Source organism: Pinus tabuliformis, chromosome Q, assembly GCF_031772625.1.
Source record: "Pinus tabuliformis cultivar Carrire ecotype Pingquan chromosome Q, CPIR1, whole genome shotgun sequence".
Classification (NCBI taxonomy): domain Eukaryota; kingdom Viridiplantae; phylum Streptophyta; class Pinopsida; order Pinales; family Pinaceae; genus Pinus; species Pinus tabuliformis.
Window position 1 is genome coordinate 657,579,231 of NC_142296.1, and position 17,752 is coordinate 657,596,982.

Below are 17,752 nucleotides of genomic sequence, written 5' to 3' on the forward strand. Positions count from 1 at the left end.
TGTTGAGGAGGTCTTGTAGACTTCGAGGCCAACCTCCCGAAGAGGTTCCGAGTCATTACGAAGGTTTGAAAGTCCTTGTAACTCCTAGTGGCAGTAAAGTAGGTTCACCTGAAGAAGGAGAGTCTTCAGTGGTAGTTCATCCGGATTACCAAGGTTTAGAAACAGGTTATAATCCTGAAGCTGTTGCAGTTTCTGAGCTTACTGGTAGTTTTTCATCTGCTAGTGATATAGGCAAAGAACCTGAGGTATCTGAACCTGTTACTCCAACTTCTAGTGTTCCGGATTCACCTAGGGTAGAAAGATTTATCACTGAAAATCTTCCTTCTGGTTTGATTATTATTGAAGAACTTGCTCCAGAAGAGGAAGAAGTAGGCGTCCCTATTCCTGAAGGTCAACCTGTTATTGATCTAAGGGAGCGTGAATCCATTTTTTACAGTCCTCCTAGAAGCACTACTTGGTATCTTTCGTTAACCAATTATTTAGACAACTGAGGGTCAAGTTTTTCTCCACCTCGTACTCCTTATCCTCCTAGAGGTTTTTATACTCCTGTAAATATGTCGGGTCAGTCATCTACTTTTACTCAATCGTCTGAATCTTTTTTGTACGACGGTCCTTCTGTTCCCTCTGGGTATAAATCACTTTCTAGTACTTTTGCGGGAGCATCTCCTCAACCCATTGAACATGGGTTATTAACTAGCAACAATGGTAATAAACCATTGAGTGTAGGAGACATTTACATGATGTCAGGTTCAACTCCCAGTTCTCAACCTCAAGGTGGGCAGTTACCGCCTGGGGGGCAGTCTCAAGTCACGCCTGGGGGGCAACCTCAAGGTACGCAAATTGTAGCTGGGGGGAAACCTCAAGGACAGTATGTACCTATGGTACAATACGTTCCTCAAGGTCAACCCCAGCCTCAATTTATACCCCAAGGTCAACCCCAGCCTCAATTTGCACCCTAGGGTCAACCTCAGTACCAATTTGTACCTTAGGGTAAACCTCAGGTACAGTACGTGCCTCAGGGTCAACCCCAGGTGCAGTACGTGCCTCAAGGTCAACCCCAGGTGCAGTATGTGCCTCAAGGGTATCAACCCCAAGGTCAGTACTCGGGTCAAGGTTACCAGCCACCTCAAGGTCAATCTTATGTTCAAGGTACGGGAACTGTACCTTTCAATTATCAATCCTATCCTCAACCTGGTTACGGATCTCCATATCCTCAACCTGTTACGAGTCAATACCCCGGGGTAAATATAGTGTGGGGTCCATCGCAAGTTCAACAAGTGTTGCAGCCAGGTGTACAGATGTCATCTCAAACTGGACAACCCTTAGTTGCTGGTTCAACCCAACAACCAGTCCAGTCCAATATTCAAACTTCTGTAACTTCGGTAGTTACTCAGTCGCCTATTGCACCTAGCACTCCATCTCAAACGACTACTGCAACTACCGCAACATCTGTTCCGTATACCACACTTACTTCTGGAGTATCGACAGCTCCGGTTTCTACTGTCTCTGCAACCACCCCTCAGACATCTTTACCTTTGTCTGGATCTACGATTCAAACTACGGTTCAGATGCCCGTGGGGCAACCTGGTTTAAGTACGGTTGTCACTACTCAACCACAATTCGCTTATCAACCGTACCAGGGTCAGTACCAAGTCGGTCAAGCTGTCCAACAGCCAGTTTACCAGTATCAACCATATCCTAGGTACACTTATCAACAACCTCAACAACCCCAGTACGGTCCGGTTAATCCTGGTTTCCCGGGAGGATACAATATCCCGAATGCGATACCTATTCCTAGTTATCCGGGGTATCCTCCTCCTGGGACTGGTCTTGTGACCCAGAGTTTCAGAGATCCTAATCGGCAATTACCGTTTATTGCAACTTTGGATTTACCAGACTTGTCGCGCCTGACGAACGATCCAATAAATTATTTACCGTTCTGGCCGCCAATGCCAAATAAGTTGCCCAGTGATATTCCCAAGTTCGAGGGTAAGTCTGGAGAGGATCCGTCGAATCATGTGATGACTTACCACCTCTGGTGTGCATCTAACTCTATCTCGGATGATTCGATCCGCTTACGTCTTTTCCAGCGTACACTCATTGGTCTCGCGGCCAAGTGGTACATTGAGTTACCACGGGCCTCTTTTTATAATTTCAGCCAGTTAGCTACCTCGTTCCTAACTCATTTTCAGTTGCCGGTCAGATACGATAATGGCACCGAGTTACTAACTTCGCTAAAACAATCGACATCTACTTACATCTCTGATCATATCCATGAATGGAGACGTCGAAGAAGGTTAGTGAAAGTTTTTATCCCGGACCAAATCTTAGCTGAATGGTTTGTAAAATCATTATTACCGAAGATTACTGAGGATGTAGCTAAGGCCGGAGTAGTTACTGAGGAGCAAGTGATTTCTCAAGCCCAATACCTTGACTTAGTTTATACTCAGTCGAGTACGTTGCACGAGAAGATCCCAGATCTTCCTAAGACGAATCAAATCGCTGTTGCTCCTTCGGTATCTCATGCTGCTGATGGCATGATAGGTACGGTGAATACTAAGAGTAAGAAGAAATCTTCAAAGAATTCTTCTCCAATTATAACCTTACCTGACTCCCCGACAGGAGAATCTTCTCCTGAAATTTCTGCCGATATTCACGTTGTAGAGTCATCTACGGCTAAATCAAAAAACGGTGGGAAGAAGAAGGGTAAGAAGAAAAATAAAGCATATAAGGCTCCAAAGGAGAAAAATGAGAAGACGGAAACCAATGACGAAAAGCGCAAACCTCGTTATCCTTGTCTTATATGTGAAGAGGATCATTTTACGAGAGATTGCCCTCATCGGGCAGAGGTTGTGAAAATCGTCAAAGGTTCCCCGACTCCTGCTGTTTTGAAAGATCCATTTCCAAAGCAGGAGAGTAAGATGATAGGTTATTCCTCGAGTGCCAGTGAAGAACCCATATTGATGATGTCTCATGTGAGGGTTGCGACTCGGTCACATGATTATGGTAATAAGAGTCCTGTTGATGGCAAAGAAGCAGAATCTTCTCACTCTAACCCATCAACCTCAGCTCCTGGTTCCGATCCACTACATATCGAGAAACCTAACCCTGACTTAGTAATCAAACCGCCCGCCAAGGGTATACTTCGAAAGTCTGCTTTCAATCCACATGCGAGAGCGGCTCAGAATTATAACATTGTTGAGGATTTAGTTGTTTCACCCTCAGCAATGTCGGCTCTGGAAGTGCTGCAATCATGCCCAGCACAAAGGAAATTACTGTTGTCGGCTATCGGAGCTGTTGATGCTCAGGACCCGAACCTAATAATCTTTGACCTAGAAAATAGTACACCGTGGTTGCCTCATCAGATGGCTTTCCAGATCCCAGTGATAGTCAAAAATAGGCCTATTCATCGGACTGTCATTGATGAGGGAGCATCTACGTGTATTATGTCGATTCAGTGTTGGAGATCACTTGGTTCTCCTCCATTGAACCAATCCCCGACAATTCTTAAGGCCTTTGATGGCCGTGGGTTCCGTCCGTTTGGCATTCTACAGGAATTGCCTATAGAGGTTGAAGGAAAAACTGTTAGTCTGGATGTGGAGGTGGTTGATGCTCCTCTAGACTACAACCTTCTCTTGGGTCGCAGTTGGTCTTAGGCTATGACAGCGGTCGTTTCATCGGTCTTCCGAGTTATAAAGTTCCCACTTAATGGCAAGATCGTAACAATAGACCAGCTGGCATACTTCTCATCCGACCCAGCCTCTTCAGAAACTATCCAACATGTTGGAAAAACGACTATCCCTTACAAGGATGTTGGCGTAGGATTAGTTAAAGATTCCGGTTTACTGGGAACTTTTTCTTTTCCTCCAATCAACGCAGACCCTTCATTTGCATTTATTCATATGATTACGTCAGAAACCATTATTTACGATGATACTTGGATTGTCCCATCCGAATCTGAGATAGACTCATTTGGCGATGCAATGCCTTTGAGTCCATATGAACTTGCTTATGAAGCCGTGCAGTCTTTTACCAACCCGCTTTCAACCGAAATTGACCAAATGAATGTGGTCCGTGAAGAATCACTTTTCGCATCGACCTCAGAATGGATAACATTTCCCGAAATTGGGTCATCTGACGAACAACTTCGTGAAATCCTAAGTGTAGACGATCTACCATGGGAAGATCTCCATCACAGATCTTCATTTTTACCTGAGGGAGATGGTTTTGAAAATGACTTTTCATCGATTTTTACAGCTGAATATGTCAAAGACGCTTAGAATCCAATGAAACATCCTGATTCAGAGCTGAATTTAGGGAACATATCTCAAACTATTCCCATTGAAATTTCAGTCAAACCTGGAGTTCTTGAGAACATTCATATAGGTGCCTCGTGTACAGATCACGAAATTCAAATATACAAGGCCCTATTCCAAGAATTCTGTGACGTGTTTTCCTGGTCATATGAAGAGATGCCAGGAATCGATCCCTCAATTGTTGTCCATGAAATCAAGACTTACCCAGACGCTAAACCCGTCCGGCAACGTCTGCGTCAGATACACCCACGAAAAGCGGCTGCAATCAAAGCAGAAGTAGAGAAGCTGTTGAAAGCAGGTTTCATTTATCCGATCCCGTTAACGGACTGGGTATCGAATATTGTTCCAGTTAACAAAAAGCAGGGAACAATAAGAATATGTATCGACTATAGGGATATTAATCGTGCTTGTCCAAAAGACAACTATCCAACACCCTATATCGATCAAATCATTGATGATTGTGCCGGCAGTGAAATATTTTCCTTTATGGATGGTTTTTTCGGCTACAATCAAATCAATATTCTACCTGCCGATCAACCAAAAACGGCTTTCATTTGTCCATGGGGGACATTTGCTTATTGCAAATTACCTTTTGGGTTGAAGAATGCCGGAGCAACTTTTCAAAGGGCGATGTCTTATGCATTTCATGACATCAAACACATTGTACAACCGTACCTCGATGATCTCCCTGCTCATTCTTTACGTCGAGCTGATCACCTCGTCCACCTACGAGCAATCTTCATGAGGTGTAGGCATTATCGAATACGGTTGAACCCACACAAATGTGTCTTCTGTATCGAAGTGGGACGATTGCTAGGTTTTGTAGTTTCAAAAGCCGGTATTCGCGTCGATCCCTCGAAAGTAGAGGCTATCATCAAATTGCCTCCGCCTTCGAGTCTTCGCCAACTCGAAAGTTTGCAGGGGAAAGCAAACTTTTTACGTCGATTCATACCTAACTACGCCGAAGTTACAAATGGTTTTACCCAGTTGTTGAAGCAAAATGTTCCATACTAAGCACGCGTTGACCCATGCACCGTTGCTGCATCCTCCCAACTACAACCGGGATTACTTCTTGTACCTCGCCACCTCCCATTCCACCATTGGAATGGTCTTAGTTCAGGAAGATGAATTCGAAATGGAACATGTGATATATTATCTTAGTCGAACATTGAACCCTACTGAGCTAAAATATTCGCATGTGGAGAAATTGGCCCTGGCAGCCGTTCAAGCTGTCCAGCGATTTCGTCACTACATCCTACTCCGCAAAACTACAGTCATTTCCGATTGCAACCCCATGATCTATATTTTGACTAAACAACTGCTAGGGGGCAAGTACTCCAAATGGATCGTTATCTTGCAGGAGTTCGACTTGGAGTTTGAAAAATCCAAGTCTAAGAAATCTTTAGTCTTTGCAGAATTGATGTGTGATTTCCCGCGTGTTGACACAGAGACTGTGGCGGAGGAGCCCATTGCGGACGACTCTTTGTTTCTTATCAGCACTATAGATCCGTGGTATGGAGATATAATCATCTATCTCCAGACCCAATCCTTTCGGCCCAAAATTTCACGGTCGGAACGTCGAAAGATTCGTTTCCAATCCCAACAATACAAAATCATTGGAGATACTCTTTATCGTCGTGGGGTGGATTCAGTTTTTTGATGTTGTTTAATCCATGAAGAAGCTGAAAGGGATCTAAATGACTGTCACTCTGGAGAGTGTGGCGGTCATATGTCTGGGTATGCCACAGCCCAAAAGATATTGCGCGCTGGCTATTTCTGGTTGTCTTTGTTTAAAGACTGTATTACTGTGGTCCGAAAATTCCACAACTGTCAAGTGTTTGATCAAAAGATGCGTGCACCACCTGCTCCTCTCCACCCTATAATTTCCGTTGGTCCTTTCGCTAAATGGGGTATCAATTTTATTACTTGTAACCCTCACTCGGCCGGGGGGCATGCGTATATCATCCTTGCGATTGATTATTTTACTAAGTGGGCCGAGGCGATGCCTACATTCGAAGCAGACGGCAAGACAGCTGCGATTTTCATATTCAATCATATTATTGCTAGGTTTGGTGTCCCACAAGCGATAATCACTGACCATGGGCGCCATTTTCGAAATGTCATGATGACAGAACTGACAGACCAGCTTGGTTTGCGACATGATAGCTCAACTCCTTATTATCCACAAGCCAATGGTCTGGTTGAGTCCATCAACAAAGTTCTCGTTATCATGATCCGACGAATCATTGGTATTCATCGGTCGAATTGGCACAACATGTTATTTTCAACACTTTGGGCATATCGAACCTCAGTGAAAACAGCAACAGGGTTCACTCCTTTCCAACTAGTTTATGGTTTGGAAGTTGTGTTACCCATTGAATGCGAAATCCCGTCACTGCAAATGGCCATCGAATTACTCCCAGCTACTTCCGAAGAGGAGAAGCGTTTATTATACTTAGCTCAATTAGATGAGACTCGACGTAATGCTGCATTGGCGATCGAGGCTCACGCAAAACGTATGAAAGCTCAGTATGATCGAAACGTGACCCCGCGAAATTTTTCGGAAGGAGACCTACTGTTGTTATATGATCAAGCTAATGATAAATTAGGTGCTAAGAAATTCGTTCCTATGTGGCATGGGCCCTACATTGTCAAGCAAAAGCTAGCAAAAGGGGCCTATGAGCTGGTGGACTTTGACGGGGACTCTTTGGGTAAACCCAGAAATGGTCTTTACCTAAAGAGGTTTTATGCTTAAAAAGCTGGGTATGGAGATTTTAGTTAGATTAGGTTTTGCTTTCTAGCTAGTGTGTTTGTTAGTTTAGACAGTGTGCTTAGCTTAGAGAGTGTGTTTAGAGTGTGTTTTTTGTCGTTATTCTAGCTTATTTTGGTTTTACTTGTATGGCAGATGTCGACGCCTCTTCAAACGTACATTGGATTCGCTGATGGTGCTTGTCGTAGTACACGGAATATCTCTTCCGCAGCTTGGGTTATCTATTCGTCCTCTGACAAGTTAGTTTCTATGCATGGGGTGAGCCTCGGTCAAACGACAAACAACATTGCAGAATACAGTGCAGTGATTGAATTATTGTCTGAATCTATTTCATTTGGGATTCGGCGTTTGATCGTCAGGTTGGATTCTGAACTCGTTGTATTACAGTTAAATAGAGTTTATGCCATTAGAAATCCAGTGTTACTTAGGTTATTTTTGAGAGTGCGTCTCTTGGAACGTGAATTTGATTATATTGAATATCAGCATATTCCAAGGTCTTTAAATACATTAGCAGATGCAATTGCTTCTCAGATGTTAAATAGACATTTGCGTTAATCATACATGTAAATTTATAAACATTTCATCACACATGTTTAACAAAATAAGCCGGTAATAATGATATATATATATGGATAGAAGTGTGTCAAAAATATACATCGTCATCGATCATAGGTTGAAAAACACCTTATGATCGGCAAAAATGATAAGTACAAAAAGCAAAATGCCGTATGTGGCTACAATGACCATCCAATCACTGGTGGTGATCTCTGTATGATACCACTGTGCGGGCCACCCTACACAGGAACCTCCTAAAAGGTCCTGGGACGCCGACTACATAGCGCTGAAGCCGGATAGGAATGTCGTCTATAGACGTCTCTGGTATATCCGCCGTGAGACGCTCTAAGTCATGCTCCAACTCGGCCAAGGTCTCTGCAGCCTCGTCCTGTGGGGCTGGTGCAACTGGTACTCTCCTATCGAATGGCCGGAGGTTGGCTGGACGATGTGGGCCCACATCTACATTTAGAAAATTGTCACTGTCAGTTTTGAGACGATATAAAAACATAAAAAATATATATAATTTGAAAAACTTGTGAAAAATGAAGTTACCTGTATCGTCCCACTGTTCTCCCGCTGGAAGAACCATGTCTGGATCACCTCGGAAATCTACTCCAGCATACGGAAAGTCCTGGATCGCGAACACCTGGTTTTCCAACCAGTGAAAATACTCTGGCGTGAATCGAACGACCCTCGCCCCCTCGTCAGGATGACGGGCCATCACTGCAACCCAGCGCGTCAACTTAGGCTCTCGAGGAGCCCCAATCTCGACAGTGAGATGCTGAGGGATAAGCATCGGTACTCTCTCTAGGGCAAAGCTCACAACTAGAGGCCCATATCCAAAGGTCTTGAGTTGTCCGTTCTTTGCCCTAGTCAATTGGCCTTTCATGTTGGCCAATACAGCATCGCACCAGTTGAAAATGGTGCCTCGATAGCAATCGACAGCCATCCGCATTTGGGACCCGGTGGCTATGTGTAAAGCAGCTGCCCCGCAAAGTCTGGTCACGGTAAAGGCAATAACCATGAGCTCAGGTAATCTGATAGTGTTGATCTCTATGCCTTTCTCCTGGTTCTGTGTGTTGCACCACTCTAGTCGGAGACTAGCGATGGACTGGCCACCCGGCCTAGTCCCGAACAGAGTAAGATGTTCGCCCCTCTTGGGCAAACCAGTGAGAAAGTAAATATCTGAGGGCTCAATCTCCAGCTGATGCCCTCCGATGTAGAAACACTGATCCTGTACATGCAACCGCTCGACCAGCCACTCTGAGAAAGGCACCTGGGCCCTCATGCCAGGGATGGCCCAATATTTATACAGACCGCAAGCTTTTAGGGCATCAATGGATGGTTGATGATGTATCGCAGCCAAATCGACGTCCTCGTGTTCTCTTTCGCGCCAATCCAGCATGGTGGGCAATCTACACACCATAAAACATCAGTTAGAATTCACTAAATCAAAAATCCATGGTTCAATTTGGAAATTTGGGGGTGGAAAATCTCTTTGCGCGGAGTACGCACCCCGCCTTCAGAAACAGAGCGTAGGTACGCCGCTGGTCTGAAGGTAGGTTGCGTACACCCACCATTTTCCCAATGGAGAAAATGTCGGGGTATGCAGGTCAGCAGTGGACCGCCTGCGTACCCCGAAAGGCGGACCTAGAAACCCCAAAGCCCCCAAAAATCCAAACTAAAGCCTAAAATGAAATTCTAATCCGATGAAAATCAAGAGGAGGATGTTGTGAAATACCTGGAGGTGACGGCGCTCGATTCTGGCGGTCGGATTTTCCGCAATGTCCACGGGAAGTTTCTTGTCAAAAGCCCTTTTCTCTCCCTCAATAGTAAAATGGTAAAAATGACATGGTAAAACCTCTTTTTATTGGTTTTTTGGGTAAATGAATGCTAAGTTTTTTTTTCCCCATGAAAGGATATTTTTCGATGTATTTTTTGCCTATCTTAAACAGGTATGAGTAATGTGTTGTTTTTGTGCAGGATAAAGGATCTTCAGGGAAAATTTCATCATTTTTCGCAAACAAAAATATCAGAGTCATCTTTTAAGCCCTTTTCTGACTCCTAAAAAATGAAAAGATTTCCGAGCGTCTCTTTTTCACTCGTTAAAACGGAATCAAAATAAAGTACTCTTATAGCCCTTTTCTAACCGTAAAAACACGAAAAGATTGCCGGATTTTTGTCGTTTCAAATTCGATACTGGAAATAAAACGACGTGCCCTTGATCGCTTTTTACTTTTTAGGTCAGAGTCACTAATCATGAAAGTACTCCTTGGTCGTAAAGATCAAGCGGTTCTCCCAAGTATTATTTTATACTTTTTCGGGCTTGGGAGACACAAATTTACAAAAAAGTTCAACCTTGGAGTCTTCTTAAGTTTTTTAGACTCTCTAAAATTGAAAAACGCCGAGTTTCTCCTATACTGGACTCATTAAAATTTCACAGTAAAGGACCTGTTCGATTACAAACAGGAACGGACCACTCCTTCTTAGGGTTCGAATCTAAACTAAGTTGGACTCATCCGAAGGATGAGCTTATAATCAAGCATATGTTATCCTCCTCAAGCTTGTAAAAAAATAAAGAGGTACTTGCCAGAAATGGTGGGGGAAAAGAGAGAAGAATGAACCTATTTGATATCCTCAGTTACAGAAAAACCTTGTCACCACTCTTGAACACGACACTTTTTCATTCACCTGGGTTGGGAAATCCTTTGCCTCAAAAGTTGATCAAACCTCATTGAAAGCCTTCAACTGTTTCCGGGTATTAACTTTGGGTCATTTGTCACCAAGCCATCTGTCGTGTCGTTATGTGTTCAAGAGGATGCTGCAAATAAACCATTCATCTACAAAATACTTGTCATTCATTTTTACCATCCCTGAGTCAATCCTTACAGTTTCGTTTCTTCAACTTGAACTAGGATTTCGCGTTGTGGGCTTTCCTGCAACAGGTCGCTTTCTATCGACATCAGCACATTATCTAGAAAGATGACCTAGAAATCATCAGTACCTTGAGGTCTGCATGCATCAATGGCAGGTTTCTCGCCTTTGACGACAGTTTACATCATTGACTGTCGATCAAAGGATTCCGTGATGTGTTCGACATCAACACATCTATTCACATTTCACGGGTTGTACTGGGTACGTTGAGAACCATTGACATCACTGGTGGTCTCTCTCACGCTTGTTAACAGTTTACATCATTGACTGGTGATCAAGTGGTTTCTACCATGTTCGACATCAAATCATTTATTCGCATGGATAGAATCGTACTATTTCGGGAAGTAGAAATGAAGACCCTGGATCTAGTTTCCACCATCCAGGCTGCGAGGAGTTTTGTATTCATTATATAGTAGACCAATCATAAACAGATGGTTGCATCCATACTGCGTCTACATGAGTCTATGATTGTAATGTACTGCGAAATCATTCCTGTATCAGAGCAGTAGTTAGTTTGTTAGTTAAAGTTTTCAATCTGAGTATGGGAATGCCTACCTCAGCGATGATATGATCTTATAAATGTATTTTGTGTTGAATATTTGCAGGTTCTGACCGGGCTCTCCACAAGATTCTCTTTGAAATGATAAATTCCTTCCCCCTTCCTAGATGATATGAAACCCTAATCTACTACAGGCTTCGCACTTTAGGGGGCAATCTGTTACACTAAAATTTGTCACCATGACTATTTGCAGTTAGTATGGCTCCATTCATTGTCATGCTATCCTCCTTGGCAAGCCTTGTACCTCTGCTCCTCATGTCAAACTCCAAGAAAAGAAAAGAGTCCTTAAAAAGTCAATTAACTCTGGTTACGCAGTTTCTCTTAGCCTTACATGCGTGTATGCACCTCAAGTTAACAATGCCTGCGTACCTGTACACTCTGTATGTAAAGGGGTGGGTGCGTACCCCTGTAAAGGTCAAAAGGCGCAAGTTCTACTTCAAAAAAGTTACTTGTGGTCAAATCTAGAACATTCTAGAAGATGGTTTGACGTGTATTGGGCACCTCCAGATGGTTCATGCATCCCAAAGAAAGAGGAACTTATCCCATGAAGAGGGGAGCTATCCCATTGAAAGAGGGGCTTATCCCATCCATGGTGGACCTGAATAACTTCCTCTAGAGCATTATAAATAGAGGCATTGGGCCAGAGGGAGGGGAGGTTGAAAGCTGAAGATTCATAAGGGTAGATGCTGTTGGAATTAGGACTTCCTTGTAGAAGCTTGTGAGGAGAGATTCCCATCCTTTCTTGTTTCATTTGGAAGTGGGTGAGCTGATCAGAGTAATGGAGAATTCTTGTTGGACCCTGGGAGGGACCTGCACAACACCAAGGCTCAGGTTGTAAGGTTTCTTTTGTTTCCTATTAATACAAATAAGTCCATTCTTCTCAATAACTTGTTATTTATGAGTTGTTTCATATAATCCTTGGTCTGTATGTTAAATATGTTTTATTTTATGAGATATTCAAGTGTTATTTAATCGTTTGATTGTTAGTGAATGCAGGTTTCGAAGAGAAGGAGGAGCTCATCCGAATCGGCGAGACTTGACTACTACAACAGCGTTGGACTAAAGGTAGGATCTAAACACTTGATTTCTTATATTGTAAATGCATATTTAGAGAAGGATAGCTCTTAATTGTCTTGTTTTTCGCTAGAAACACTTTAGTTTCTAGGGAGGTCTGCTTTGTCCGCAAAGTCGACTCTTTTCGTGTCACAGTGAGTCATTTATTTTTTTGTAGAGAAGATAAGCATTTCTCCAAAAAATACTTCAGACTAATTATCAATTTTGATCTGGAAACATTTGCCAAGAAGGTTTGGTCACCAAGTGTTGATTGCATGTAGAATGGCCATCATCTCCTTCTCATATATTGATTGACCCAAATGCTTGCCTCTTAATTGTTTCCTTGTGAAGGCTAATGGTTAAAATTCTTGTGTTAAGACTAATTTAATGCCAGTTCCTAAGGCATGACATTCTATAACAAATGGTTTGGTGAAATTTGGAGAGCCAATACCAAGGTGGTGTACATGGCTTGTTTGAGTTCCATGAAGGCCTATTGAGCTTCTTTTGCCCAGAGAAATGGATTTTTCTTGAGAATATTCATTAAGGGTTTGTAAATGCAGCCACAAATTCTAACAAATTTTTTAAAGTATCCAGCGAGGCCCAAAAATCCCCTTAGACTCTTCAAGGTCCTGTGTTGCGACCATTTATGCATTGCCTGGATCTTCTTAGTATCCCTCCATACTCCTTCTCAGCCCATAATGTGGCCCAAGTAATCCACCTTCTCCATCCCAAAAGAACACTTGGACAATTTAACAAATAATTTACTATCCTTCAATAGTTGCAACACCTTGTCAACCTATTGAGGATGTGTGTCCCATGTTTTGTTGTAGATGAGGATATCATCAAAAAAGACCAGGACAAAAATTTAGAGATATGGCTTGAGAAGGTGATTCATGAGACTTGGAAAGGTGGGTGATGCATTACAAAGGCCAAAGGGAATAACCAAAAATTCATAGTGACCTTCATGTGTTTTGAAAGTTGTCTTGGGGATGTCAGGTTCCTTCATTTTGATTTGGTGATACCCTGAATGAAGATCCAACTTGGTAAAAAAATTGGCATCATGCATTTCATCAAGAATATCATCAACTATGGTAATGGGAACCTTGTCCTTGAAGGTGAGTTTGTTGAGGGCCCTAAATTTCAGGCACATGCACCACTCACCATCATTCTTGAATACCACGAGCATTGGGGATGAATAGGGATTGGTGTTGGGACGAATAACACCTACCTCGAGTAGCTCCCAAATAATCTTTTCAATCTCATTATTTTTGGTGAATGCATACTTCTAAGGGTGAAAATTTGGTGGCTAGCTACTAGGAATCAAGGGAATTCTATGATCATGGTCACCACGAGAGGGGGGTAGCTCCTTAGACTTTTCAAATATCTGATGGTGGTTACCCATCACCTTTTTCAAATCCGGATGAATGTTGGAAGGGTTGGATCAATGGCTTGGATTGCATTGAATTGAGTGACTACCCCATGGTGGCCCTTTTTCAAGAGCTTCTCCATTTTGTTTGAGCTGATGATAGTAGGTGAGCCTGCTTGGAGTTCCTGAAGCATATGAGTGTGTCCATTCTTCTTGAAGCTCATATATAGCTCTTGGAATTCCATGGTAATCAAGCTTAGTGTTTGAAGCAATTCAGTGTTGAGGACGATGTCACAACCTCCCATTTCAATGGAAAAAATGTTGGTTTTAAGGTGGTAGCTCCCATATAGAGCCTAATGTTCTTGCAATGCCCTTCACATTTCATGGTTCCCCCATCAACTATGAGGATTTGAAAATTTGATACCTACCTCCCTTATAAAATAATGAACAACCTCCACTACCCATCTATGGACAAAAGTATGTGTGTTGCCACTATCAATCAACACCACGAGTACTAGTTTATGCTTTATAAATCCTCTGATTTTAGCGTTTGTGGAGAAGAAATGACCGCTAGTGCATGGAGGAATATAATAGGTTATTTTGGTATGGCTATTGTATCTACAACTACTTTAGAGGCCATTTTAGTTTCCTCTTCCTCTAACCCAAATAATTCGACTAAATGGACCTCATATAGGATGTTATTGTTGGTTATATCGATCTAAAATAACTTTTTTTCCTTGCATTTTTGGCCTGATGAATATTTCTTGTCATAATAGCAACATAGGAATTGTCTTCTCCTCTCTACCATTTCTACTAGTGAGACCTTTTTAAATAGAAGTGGGACACTAGCCATGGTTGAACGTGCCCTTGAAGGGAATGACTAATGACTGAATTATGTATTAATAGTGACTTATGCATCTAAATATTTGCGGCAAGTTTCCAACCAGGTAGTAGGTTTATGCAGTCAAATATGTTACTGGATGGCTTCCTTGAGGATACTGATGAAACATTCCATATAGAATTCATCACCAAGGCCCTCAGCCTAAATAACCAATTATTCAAATACCGAAATGAATTCCTACACAGTACCGGTTTTTTTGAGCTTAGAGAGGCAACCCAAAAAGTGAGTGTCCTTGTCAAAATGAGCACAAAGGGCTTTAGAAAACATATTCTAATTTGGATTTCCTATGTAGCATTTATGATTTCATTGCCACCACTGCCATAATTATTGGTCTAAGTAAATGGCTCCCACCTGTAGTTTGGTCTCATCATCCCATATGTTATTGAGTTGATCCATTTTTGCTACCCACGCGACCAGGCTAGAACCGTCAAATTTGTGCATGTCGATTTTTGATGCCTTATTGCTAGAATAATGGTGACCTCCAAAGAATTGATGAGAACCTTCATATCCGTGGTGGTTGGATGCTCCTTTTTGGTGGGTGTATTCATCGTTCCCCTCCCCTATGTGTCTTTTTTCCTTGAGTTCCATGTGTGAAGTGATTGGATTCATGGTAGCGATAATTGTTGCTTGGACTAAGGTGGTGAGGCTTTGTTCAAGGGAAACCACTCTTTGTTCGAGGTTTTCCATAATCTGAGCCTTGGTCACTACCATACAATGGTCAAGGTCACAATTTTGGGTTATGAGAGAGATGACTGCAGGGATGTCTCGACTTCTCAACTTTGGTAGTTCGTCAGCATCAAGGTCGGATCTTCCAAACCTTAGTGCAAACAAAAGAGATGATAGCAAAACCAACCAATTGACCCCCAACCTCAAGTGGTACCTAGTCGACAGCCATGGTTTGAAGGTGTCCCTCTTAATGCAAAATGAACCCGACCTTTGACCAAAATTGTGGAATGATGTCAGACCCAACTATGCTCATGCATACGCTAGAAATTGCGGAAGGTTTTGGTAACCAAAACCACTATGCGGGACCTCCACTAGTGATATAGGACTGACAAGGGGAGAAGTTCCAACACGACAATTGTCATTGACCTTTTCATTGGTGATATTCCAAAATTTCCAATGTGGCACCTCTGAGGGTGTTGGTGTAGGTTTTAACCCCATACATAAATTACCTGCATACAAATTCTAAAACACATAAAATAAACAATGTGAGAGCATAACACTTAAAACATATATACACAGATATTTTCCTCTGGATCCCAAAACTGGGACTACCAGCTTTATTTTTCATTATGTTCCTTTCAATGTTACAACACATATTTATACATGTCGAAGCATCCAATACCATGGACCGAAAACCATCGTGTCCAAAACCATGGACCGAAAACCATTACGTCCCAAACCATGGACTGAAAACCATCACGTCCAAAACCATGTGCGAAAACCATGCACAAAACCATAGGTAGGTTCGCCCAACCTAATATAGGGCTGCCCTGGACCCCATAGAGGGGGGCTACCCGCCCCCCTCAAACCCCCCTATGACCCCCCCGCTGCGCAATCGATGCAATGAAGGGGGGGATCCGCCCCCCCTCTAACCCCTTGGTTAACTATGTGGGCCAATTGTGGAAAGAATATAACACAACCCAGCATTCTCCCACTTGTTGTTTTCTTTCCACAAGAGAGCTTAGTCGTTTATCCATCCCTGTAATGCCCATTGTTTCTCTACACAAAGAGAACTTCTCAGAGCTCACAGATTTTTTCAATGCATCTACAGTATTCTTCAACATGTTCACCTTTACCAGCAACACATTTTTGTCTTCTATCATATTCCCCCACAAAGTGATATTGAACATCAATGTGTTTTGTCTTTGAATGATAATTAGGGTTCTTTACCAAGAAAATTGCACTTTGGTTGTCACAATCTATCCTTATAGCTCCCTATACTAACCCCATACTTGAACACAATCTCTGCAACCAAATCGCTTCTTTGCTTGCATGAGTGGTTGCCATCTATTCTGCCTCTGTAATTGATAGTGCCACTACAGATTGTTTCTTACTCATCCAACTAACTGCACCTCCAAATAGGTTAAACACATAATCACTTGTAGATCTTCTCTAATCCAGATCTTCAGCCAAGTCTGCATCATCAAAGCCATGAATATCCAACACTTTGATGCCACAGCATGGTCTTCTCTCCATAGGCCACTAGATTGTCTGCTCCACTTTCAAGAACCACAGAAATGTTGCACCCATCAACAATAGTGCTACCTTGCAGCTTGTACAGAGTTCCAATCTGAACTCCCCGCATCAATACCAGTTCTCCCTAAACCATCTTGAAGGTATCCTTCTCGAACACTGTTTTTACACCTGCATCGCCCAGCTTACTTACAGAAATTAAATTTTTGGCTAATGCAGGAATATGCAGAACACCCAGAAGAGTTCTAACCCTTCCACCTTGCAACTTAAACTTTACTTTTCTGCGATCAACGTGTAGAAATTTTGAATAATTTAACACATATTCAATGGAGATTATCCTGATCATGTACTAATGCGGAAAACATACACAATACATAAGCTCCTCTACGTTGATCAAGAATATAGCAGCATCAATAACAATAAAACATCAAGAGCATTCACACATTAACACAGTATGTATCACGGGGAAAGCATCTCGCTAAAAACCCCACACTATCTGTATATTAATGATTGAGTCATGTAACATTGCACAGCATAATACTTCTCACAAGTATCTCCACCTCTGTTACACACAATACAGCTCAGATCTGATCTCCAAATCTCTTCCACTGCTTAATACCTGCTCAAGAACTGATGAGAATTGCTTCCCAAACTCGATTTTCACCTGCAAAATAGTCACTCACTCTTTGTGGACGTGAGCAAAGGCTAAAATGCGGGCAAATACGTGAGCAAACTCATTGGCATACTCAATCCTTTGATTGTGCAAGATCTGGTGCACAACTATAGTCACAACTGATAGCAATCTGATTCTCTACCACCTGTCCCTATTGAACTGAACATGCACTGACATGCAACTGAGTTAACTGATGTATTCATTAGTTGTATTATGAGTTAATAACTTGTGAATTAATTAATAACTAATTCACTCAACTCATCTCTAGTCTATTTGCCAGTTAGACTAAATACAACCAGTTTAACAAAGCTAAACTGAACACAACTCCATCAACTGTACCTCCAGTCCACTAAACTCAACTCACTTGAGTTCTAACTGAAGTCATGCATGCAACAACTCAACTGACTCATAAGAAAAACGAATTTC